The sequence below is a fragment of the Archocentrus centrarchus genome, chromosome 9, assembly GCF_007364275.1.
Source record: "Archocentrus centrarchus isolate MPI-CPG fArcCen1 chromosome 9, fArcCen1, whole genome shotgun sequence".
Lineage (NCBI taxonomy): Eukaryota > Metazoa > Chordata > Actinopteri > Cichliformes > Cichlidae > Archocentrus > Archocentrus centrarchus.
Window position 1 is genome coordinate 14,332,044 of NC_044354.1, and position 9,878 is coordinate 14,341,921.

Sequence of the window (9,878 nt, forward strand, 5' to 3'; positions counted from 1 at the left end):
AGATAAACACATAAACACACTCATACTGCTGTTCTGAACTCGATCCTTTTAACTACATGTGTAACAGACAGTAACACATTTGCTTTTAACCATTGAAACACCTATTACAGCATTAAGTGCCTGAATGAACTGTATTTTTACATACCTTTAGCTGTTGTTCCATTTTGTTTACACAATTAATTAGCTTTGTTCATAAAACAAACACATCTAATGCTATAATGCAAACTATCAGCTATATAAAATGCAATGCTCCTTTCATGGCGCTTCTCTCTCATCAAGAGTCATTCATCGACAGTCGCCATTACTCACTAAGTCACCTTACCAAATTACATTACTGGTTTCGGTATTAAACCACCAAAACTGTACTTTAACTAAACATCATAACCAGAAGAATAACATATGACTGTTCATAGAGTGCACATGAGTAAAAGTTCACATGTGAGTCCAGCAGTTTCTCATTTAGTTTTGGTTAGCTTCCCCACTCTACTCCACATTAGCCAAGTCCGCTAGCATTAGCATCGCTTAGCATACATCAATAAGCCACGATTTACACACCAATCGCTTCACAAACGGCTTCTTTTGCCGGCCTGTACAAGTCTCTCATAACAACCTTCTCTACACATATGGTCTGTATTGCACAGTCATTGTAAGGTGTTTTTACTGACCTGTGGTAGAGAATAGCAAAAGGCACACACGTTGAGCTATCGTAGCTTCATAACAGGAAGTTTTATTCTTCCTCTGTGCCCCAAAGCTACTCCATACCCCGAGCGCGATACGCCCTCTAGCGTCTTGCTGTGGGATGGCACCATAATACGTGAAACTGCACAGGACTCACAACAGTGCTTAAATGACAGTCAAATTTACAAATGTAACAAAACAAAAAAACTTTAGGGGTGACTGTTTTATCTTTATCACCGTTTGATACTTAATCTCAGAAGTGAGATCATTTCAACCCTCTACACTCTCTCCCACTCAAAGAATGTCTCCTGACATTTGTTTCTATTTGTGTGGACCCGTCAGTGTATGAGAGTGTACCAGTTGTGGTAGTATGGTTGGGGATGGATGGGGTAAAAGGATGATGGAAAGCCGGGATTGGACACGTAGGGTTGGCTGGCTGAGAGGGCGTTCATGTCCGTTCTCCAATGGCGGTATGATGGCTGACCCAGAGTGTCATATGTGAGTTTTTCTGCTGGTCGCCCTCTCCTCTGTGACCTCCTTACCTTGTCGTTTTCTCCTATGTTTCCTCCATCCATTTCATCCACTTGGTCAGACCTTGTTTTGACCAACTCCTCAGTCTCCACAATGTCCTGCTCGCCCTCAGATTCCTGCCTGTTAGTAGGACAGAACTCTCTGGCTGTTGCATTTAACTTGCGCTGAGTTAGCGATTTCCGCTGTGCCATGACAGTTTCCCGTTGCTGAGGACGCTCCTGTAGAATAACAGGATCTTGCTGGCAAGGGTCTGCGAGTCTGTAGCATGGGATTCTGCTCCGGAGGTCACGATGGTAAGTATACTCATCTTCCTCATCAGAGCTACTTGTTGCTGTTTGGTCAACATATTTTTCAGGTTGTTTTTGTCCCTTCCGTCTGGTCTTTTCGTCCACGGGAAGTTCTTCTTCAAGAGGTAGGTCATTTACTGGCAGCAGTAGATTTCTATGCAGAACGCGCATGGTCTTACTTCCTCTCTCTGGCTGCACCTTATAGACTGGCCCATCTCTCACTCTCTCCACCACGCGATGTACGACCTTCTCCCAATAGGCACGCAATTTCCCTGGCCCTCCTCTCTCTGACAGATTTTTCACCAATACCCTATCACCTGGCTGGAGAGTGACCCCTTTTACACGTCTATCGTACTGTTTCTTGCCTTTGGCTGAGGACTTAAGGCTGTTGTCTGCAGCTATTTGATAAGCCACTCGCATCCTCTCGGCCCATTTTTGTACAAAGGTTTGGTGGTTACGTGCCTCAGTCTCTTTCCTTTGGCTAAACAGCAAATCGACTGGCAACCGTGGAGCCCTGCCATACAAGAGGAAAAATGGAGAGTATCCTGTTGCTTCATGTCTTGTGCAATTATATGCGTGCACAATCTGAGGCAAATGATCTTTCCATTCACTCTTTTTCTCTTCTCGTAGGGTACGCAGCATTTGGAGAAGTGTCCGATTTAGTCGTTCCACTGGATTGCATTGAGGATGGTAAGGGGTGGTTCGTGAATGTGCAATTCCTGACAGTTGTTGTAGTCTTTGGAACAGGCTGTTCTCGAACTCACGTCCTTGATCGTGATGCAACTTTTCTGGATACCCAAACCGAGGAATAAAGTCCTGAAATAACTTTTCAGCAGCTGTCTTTCCCGATTTGTTCCTTGTTGGGTATGCCTGTGCAAAGCGCGTAAAGTGGTCGACAATGACAAGGATGTACTCATACCCTCCCTTGCTTGGCTCCAGGTGCAAGTAGTCAATGGAAACTAGCTCAAATGGTGCACTGCTGGTGAGGGATGCCATTGGAGCTCTTTGTGGGACACTGGGATGTTTCTGTTTTATGCAAGGGCATTTTTTTGTCACATAGTCCTCAATATCCTGTTGCATATACGGCCAGTAGAACCGTTCTCGGGCAAGGTGGATAACCTTGTCTGAACCTACATGCCCCATGTCGTCATGCAAGCTCTTCAGTACCTCCAATTTGAGCTTTTCCGGGAGGACCAGTTGTACGTTTTGATGTGTTTTCCGATAGAGTAGTCCATTTTCTACCTCTAGCTTGTTCCACTCATAGAGTAGTCTCCTTCTCTGTTTACACATTGCTCTCTTCTCTTTTTCATTCGGAGTCCATGCTCTCTGCTTCAGAGACACAACCTCTCTAATAGCTGGATCTTCTTGTTGTGCTGCTCTGATATCTTTGGGTATGATGCTTGAGACACCGTTTGAAGGCACAGTGTTTCCACCATCAACGTTTAATTGCAATGCAGCAACCCAGGGGACCTCATCATTTTGTGCCATTTTGGTTCCCTGCCACACTGCAGAGACCACCTCTGGTGACATCGTTTCTGTATGATCCTCCATCTGCTGCTGAAGGTTCACTGGGTACCTGGACAACATGTCAGCGTCCGCATTCTTCTTTCCGGGTCTATACTTGATATCAAAATGGAAGTCGGCCAATTCCCCAACCCACCTGTGACCCACAGCGTTTAGTCTTGCTGAATTCAGGATGTAGGTCAAGGGATTATTGTCTGTATAGACTGTGAAGGTTGGTGCATAATACAGGTAATCCCGGAACTTGTCGCAAATAGCCCATTTAAGGGCCAGGAACTCAAGTTTGCCAGAATGTAGGTGGTAATTCCTCTCGGCAGGTGTTAAGGTTCTAGACCCGTACCCAATGACGCGCAGTTTGTTGTTTTGGTGTTGGTATAACACAGCTCCTAGTCCTTCATTTGACGCGTCTGTGTGTAGCACAAATGGAAGATCAAAGTCTGGATAGGCTAAGATGGGAGGGTTTGTCAGCATCTCCACCAACCTTGATACCACAGTTTGATGTTCATTAGTCCAAGTTACAGGTGTACGGGAGGGGAGTTGTCCCTTGTTCCCTTTAATTACTTGACCCTTTCCCTTACCAGACTGAGGTCGGACGGCACTGCTTGTCTCAGTTGGGCTCTGGAGAAGTTCAAACAAGGGTCTTGCCAATCGTGAGAAGTCTTGGATAAAGGACCGGTAATAACTCAGAAATCCAAGCAATGTCCGGATCTCTCCGACAGTGCGGGGTTTCTTATCTTTCAGGGCCAAGACTGCTTCCAAATCCTTCGGGTCGATCTGAATCCCTTCTCCTGAAACCATTCGACCGATGTATCGGATCTGTTTCTTGAAGAGTTCACATTTGGTGGGCCGAAGCTTGATACCATGTTGTCGCATTTGGTGAAATACTTGTCTCAGATGGTTCACATGTTCATCAAAGGTTTTTGAATAACAAAGGACATCATCCAAATAAGGCACACAGCACTCATCTCTGATGCCCTCTAAGACTCCCTCCATGCACCTCTGAAAGGCGGCTGGAGCGTTTGTCAATCCGAAGGGTATTCGCACCCATTCGTAGAGTCCCCACGGGGTGCTAAAGGCTGTTAAGTGTCTTGATTCCTCAGTCACAAAACCTTGATGGTATGCACTCCCTTGATCCAGGATGGAGAACCATGAGTTGCCCCCCAGGCTGTCCAACAGATCTTGGATCCTCGGTAGTGGATGACGGTCTGGGATGGTCTTACGGTTGAGCTCCCGGAAGTCAACACAAAGGCGCAGACTGTTGTCCTTCTTCCGCACACACACCACTGGCGAGGAATAGGCCGACACAGATTTCCTGATCCACCCCCTGTTTAAGAGGTTTTGGATGTAGTCCTTTACCTCTTTATACAGTGGTCGTGGGATGGAATTGTAGCTCTTCTGGACTGGAGTATTGTCGGTTGTGTTGATTTTTAGTTGTAAGCCAGGGATGCATCCAATGTGTCCTTCATCACGAGCAAACACATCTGATTCCTCATAAAGCAATTGCCGTACCTTGCTTTGGTCAGACTCAGACAGATGGTCTAAACTGACATCAGGGTGCCATTTTTCTTCACCCTGGGCAGTCCTGTAATTTCCTCTTCCCTCACTCCATCCATCATGGTTTGAACTTACTTGAGTAGTGCAGAGGAGAGGGTCACTGGGTGGCTCTGTTGACTTCTGGGTAACTGGATGAATGTTCACTGGTGTACTTTCAACAATTTCCTCGATGAATCCCAAGACTGCTTTCGGAGGTAAGAAAACATCATGCTTTGTGGGATTTTGGATTGGGATTCTTACAATCTTAGAGGCACCAGCCGGTACATCAACAAGAGCAGGAAACAACTCCAACCCATCTGGCAAGCTACACTCTATATCTGGCTCAAACAACATGACTCCACCTGCAGGAAAAGCTCTAATTCGACATCTCACCTCGCAGACCCGACTGCTGTGGATGGTGAGTCCTTTCTTTCCCACTCTCACTGTTGAGCGTTCTGACTCTTCCTGGTGTGGCATTGTGTGAACAACAGAGACAAGAGTTTCAATGCTATTTTTCTTAATTTTCATAGCCTCTGACAATAGATCCACTAAATTGGCCTTAGCAGTCTGATCACTGTTTCCTGCAATAATCTCTTGGATTACGTTGAAACCTAGTAATGGGCTGCTCACACCCGCTTGGCTCACTAGCATCGGGACATGAAGAGCAACTGAGCCATGTTTGCTACTTGTGATTTCAAGAAGGACTTCTATCCACCCATCGAAAGGTACATCTGTTCCATTAGCTGCAGTGACTTTGAGGGGGTGGTCTTGCAGTAGGCTTTCTAGTGGTTGAATTGGTACATTGGGTAAAGCTTTCTGCACCCAAGACTTATCCACTATGCTTACCTGGGCCCCACTGTCCAATAGCATCTGGAGTTTGACCCCATCCAAGCAGCATGTTACCATGCACCTACCACCAATCAGCTGGGCCACATGCTCCCTTCTGGACACTTGGTGTGGTTTGGTGGACTTGGTAGATGAGATTTCCTCTTTGGGGCGCAGCCTCTCTGTAATGGGGGACTCTGCATTATCTGCATTACCCCCCAGTGACCTCACCCGGTTTCCCGACAGATTACCCTTCTGTAAGCAGCCAATAGCCCTGTGTCCCTCTTTTCCACACCGGAAACAGTGTGAGCAAGTGTCATTTCCTTGGGATGTACACTGGTGGCATTTGCCTTCAACTTCCAGCTTGGCTGGCTGTTTTGGACGTGGCGGAGACAGATAAGTGTTTTCTGTTGCCACATTCACAACAGGTGTGAGGGCTTTCTCTAAGCTCCTGGCCAAAGATGACACTTGTGCAGTCAGCTCCTGTATAGCAGTGCGATTAGCCTGCACCTCGGCTTGCATCTGACCTGCATTTTGTCTATCGCTATCCTGCTGGGCGGTGTTGACACTGATTGTCTTTTGTTTATAGACCTGGCCCAACCTAGTTTTCCTCTCTGTGTCTTCTCTCAGTGACCTCGTAATCACTTCGAGAATAAAGTCATCAGTCACACCCATGTCTGAGATATGGGGTTGAAGGTCTCGTCTGATGTATGAGCATTTTTCATTCATTCCCTGGTACAGTGAATGAAGAAACACTCCTTGCACCAGTTTGCTGTCATATTGAAAGTCTGTACCTTGTTTAGAAGCAAACATAATACGTTGTTTCACCCCCATCAGTCTGTACATAAACTGTTGTGGGCTCTCTCTGTCATGTTGTTTTGCGTTACTCAATTCCTGGAATAATTCAGTACTGCTTTTATCCCTAAGGTGTGCTTTGAGGAAACGCTTTAGCTCAGCCAGGGTCAGGCTATCTTTGGTCATAAGCATGTCTTTTAAGGTACCAGGCTTAATTATCTTAAGCACGGTCCTTAAAATTTCAGCCTCTGAGAAACCCTCGGCCAGCCCTTCGTCTATTTGCTTACACATACTGTTAAAACTCAAGTCAGAGTCCAAATCTGAGATGTGACCACCATGCATCTTAAAGTCTCTATGTGGTAACAATGCAGCTACATCAGTCAGTTTTATTAAACCAGTCGCTGGATCAGCAACTACTGATTTTGATACTTTCTTACTCACTACTGATGCTACTACAGGTGGTTCAGTCTCTGATACTGAAGCAGCATCCTCTTCATCAGACGCTTGGTTGTGTTCAACAGTTACCTGTGCCACTTGCAGTTCATCGATGAGGTCACGAAACACCAGCAGACGAGACATCCCCTGATCCTCGAGATTCTTTAGTCGTTTGCTTCTCAAGAAGTCAATGATGAAATCAAAGAACTCCACCTCCGTGGCATCATCACCAGGAAAATCGTCACCCCCTTCTTCTTTGCAGGAAACTGCAAGTTGACAGAGCAAGTCTCTGTTGGCAGCACTGGTCAGCTGGTGAAATTGCTGCTGGATCTCCCACCGTAGGTCGTGTAGAGTCGCCATCGGTGGATTGCTGGAGTCAGTTGCTTTGGTTGCTAGCTCTGTTAATCAGAGGGATGTGACTCCCACAGTTCTTGGCTGATTAGCACCCGTCCACCAGGGGGCGCTAATCCCGGACGAGCCCCCAAATTTGTTGCCTCCCGAGGTTTGTCGTCTGAGGGGCAACTGGCTTCCTGTGCCAACGTGTGGTGCTGTGGTAGAGAATAGCAAAAGGCACACACGTTGAGCTATCGTAGCTTCATAACAGGAAGTTTTATTCTTCACCAGAAAATCTATAAACATACCTCAAGTGTTACTAAACTGAATATAAACCAATGGCCTTTCACTTTAGTCTCTTTTACAAAACATGGCCATCGTGCTCCTGAGTCAAGACAATATGAATCACAAAACATTTCCACAACTTCATAAAACTATTCAGTAGAGTCTCTTTGAGTCCATCAACAAATTATAATCACAATGTACAACAAGAACTCATTCATTTTAAAGATAAACACATAAACACACTCATACTGCTGTTCTGAACTCGATCCTTTTAACTACATGTGTAACAGACAGTAACACATTTGCTTTTAACCATTGAAACACCTATTACAGCATTAAGTGCCTGAATGAACTGTATTTTTACATACCTTTAGCTGTTGTTCCATTTTGTTTACACAATTAATTAGCTTTGTTCATAAAACAAACACATCTAATGCTATAATGCAAACTATCAGCTATATAAAATGCAATGCTCCTTTCATGGCGCTTCTCTCTCATCAAGAGTCATTCATCGACAGTCGCCATTACTCACTAAGTCACCTTACCAAATTACATTACTGGTTTCGGTATTAAACCACCAAAACTGTACTTTAACTAAACATCATAACCAGAAGAATAACATATGACTGTTCATAGAGTGCACATGAGTAAAAGTTCACATGTGAGTCCAGCAGTTTCTCATTTAGTTTTGGTTAGCTTCCCCACTCTACTCCACATTAGCCAAGTCCGCTAGCATTAGCATCGCTTAGCATACATCAATAAGCCACGATTTACACACCAATCGCTTCACAAACGGCTTCTTTTGCCGGCCTGTACAAGTCTCTCATAACAACCTTCTCTACACATATGGTCTGTATTGCACAGTCATTGTAAGGTGTTTTTACTGACCTGTGGTAGAGAATAGCAAAAGGCACACACGTTGAGCTATCGTAGCTTCATAACAGGAAGTTTTATTCTTCCTCTGTGCCCCAAAGCTACTCCATACCCCGAGCGCGATACGCCCTCTAGCGTCTTGCTGTGGGATGGCACCATAATACGTGAAACTGCACAGGACTCACAACAGTGCTTAAATGACAGTCAAATTTACAAATGTAACAAAACAAAAAAACTTTAGGGGTGACTGTTTTATCTTTATCACCGTTTGATACTTAATCTCAGAAGTGAGATCATTTCAACCCTCTACATTTGTCAGACTCACTGGTTTGTTGTAGAGTCTGACAGTTCAACAGCAGCTCCCCCTGAAAGGTTGCTGGAGAGTTAATTCGATATTAATCTGATGACAGTTTCTGCGATCCAACCTGTGGGTGTGTGTTCCTCTAGAATAAAACAAAACAGAAAAACCCTGCAGTTTCCTAACAACAGTCAAGTGATTAACATGATCACTTTTTTTGAGGAAATGAAAGTTACAATTTCATATCTCCTGACATCAGTACTTTAAAAAAATCTTCCTCCATTGCATCCCAATTGCCATGGTTTCCAAAAATACTAATACCAATCCAGTTATGCTGCTCTACCAATGAATACGATTAACAGCATAGATTACTCACAGTGCTGATTTTAAGCTTCCAAACCCTGAACTAAATCAACACATATTCCCGCACCCGTCTCTCCTCTTCACATTGTTGGATGGTCCTTTTCTGTACAGTGTCAGCTTTCACTCCTGCTTGCCGGTGTGCCATTTGAATTGTATTTTGAAGTAACTTGAGTGTTATTGCCACTTTGCTTTCTACTGCTTGAAATCCATTTTACACATTAGAGTCTAGCAGATATGCACCTGTCACTGGCATAAATCTACTTTCCTTGGATTAAAGTGGGATATGGTCAGAGTCGGAGTACCACAAATAGATCATGTGGTAAAATTATCTGTAGAATAAAGCGTGCCATTAACCTCAGGAAGTGACTTTGTCAGTTCATATAGTACATCCTCAGATACCTGTTAAGCCTATTATTAGAACAGTCTATCAGGCAGGAAATAACAATCATAATAGACCTTTGTTTTCAGTCTCAACTTCACCAACTGCTGCCAAGAATAGAAGATTTAATAGAGATTTAAAAAAAAAAAAAAACCATGGTTGTTTTTGGAATCCTTAAACATGCCAAATGAGTCCGACAGAATCTGATGAATCACAGGAAGCTTTCTGACGTGGTAAACCCCTTACCCACATTCCCTGCACACCAAGTGGGGATGAGCAAATGTCAAAGATTTATTTGCATACATATATTAGTGTTCTTGTGTCTGACTGACTGACTGCGCCTGTGGCTCATTAGAGCCCATCGTCAACACAGCTGCACGTTAAGTAGTCCAGCCAATCACCTGATTAGAGCTCATTGCTCATTGATTGACTCTTCCTGTAAAGAGGGAGCTTTTGTCTTCCCACTGTTGGGTTTCTCTCTGCGATATTGCACAGGATATTTACTGTCAGAGGATATTTAAACTACCACAAAGTTACTTCTGTTGTGAAGTGGAGCTGTGTAAATAAAAGCAAACAGAATTTATTCCCTATTTATGCAGCATTATTGTCATTCTTTAAAAAAATAAAATAAAAAAGTTAGAATGCATCAATTGTTTTTTGTTTTTTGATTCATAAGATCCCTGCGGTTACATCCTGTTACCACTGGTTAAAAAAAAAAAGGCTTGCCACACCAGCTGATTGA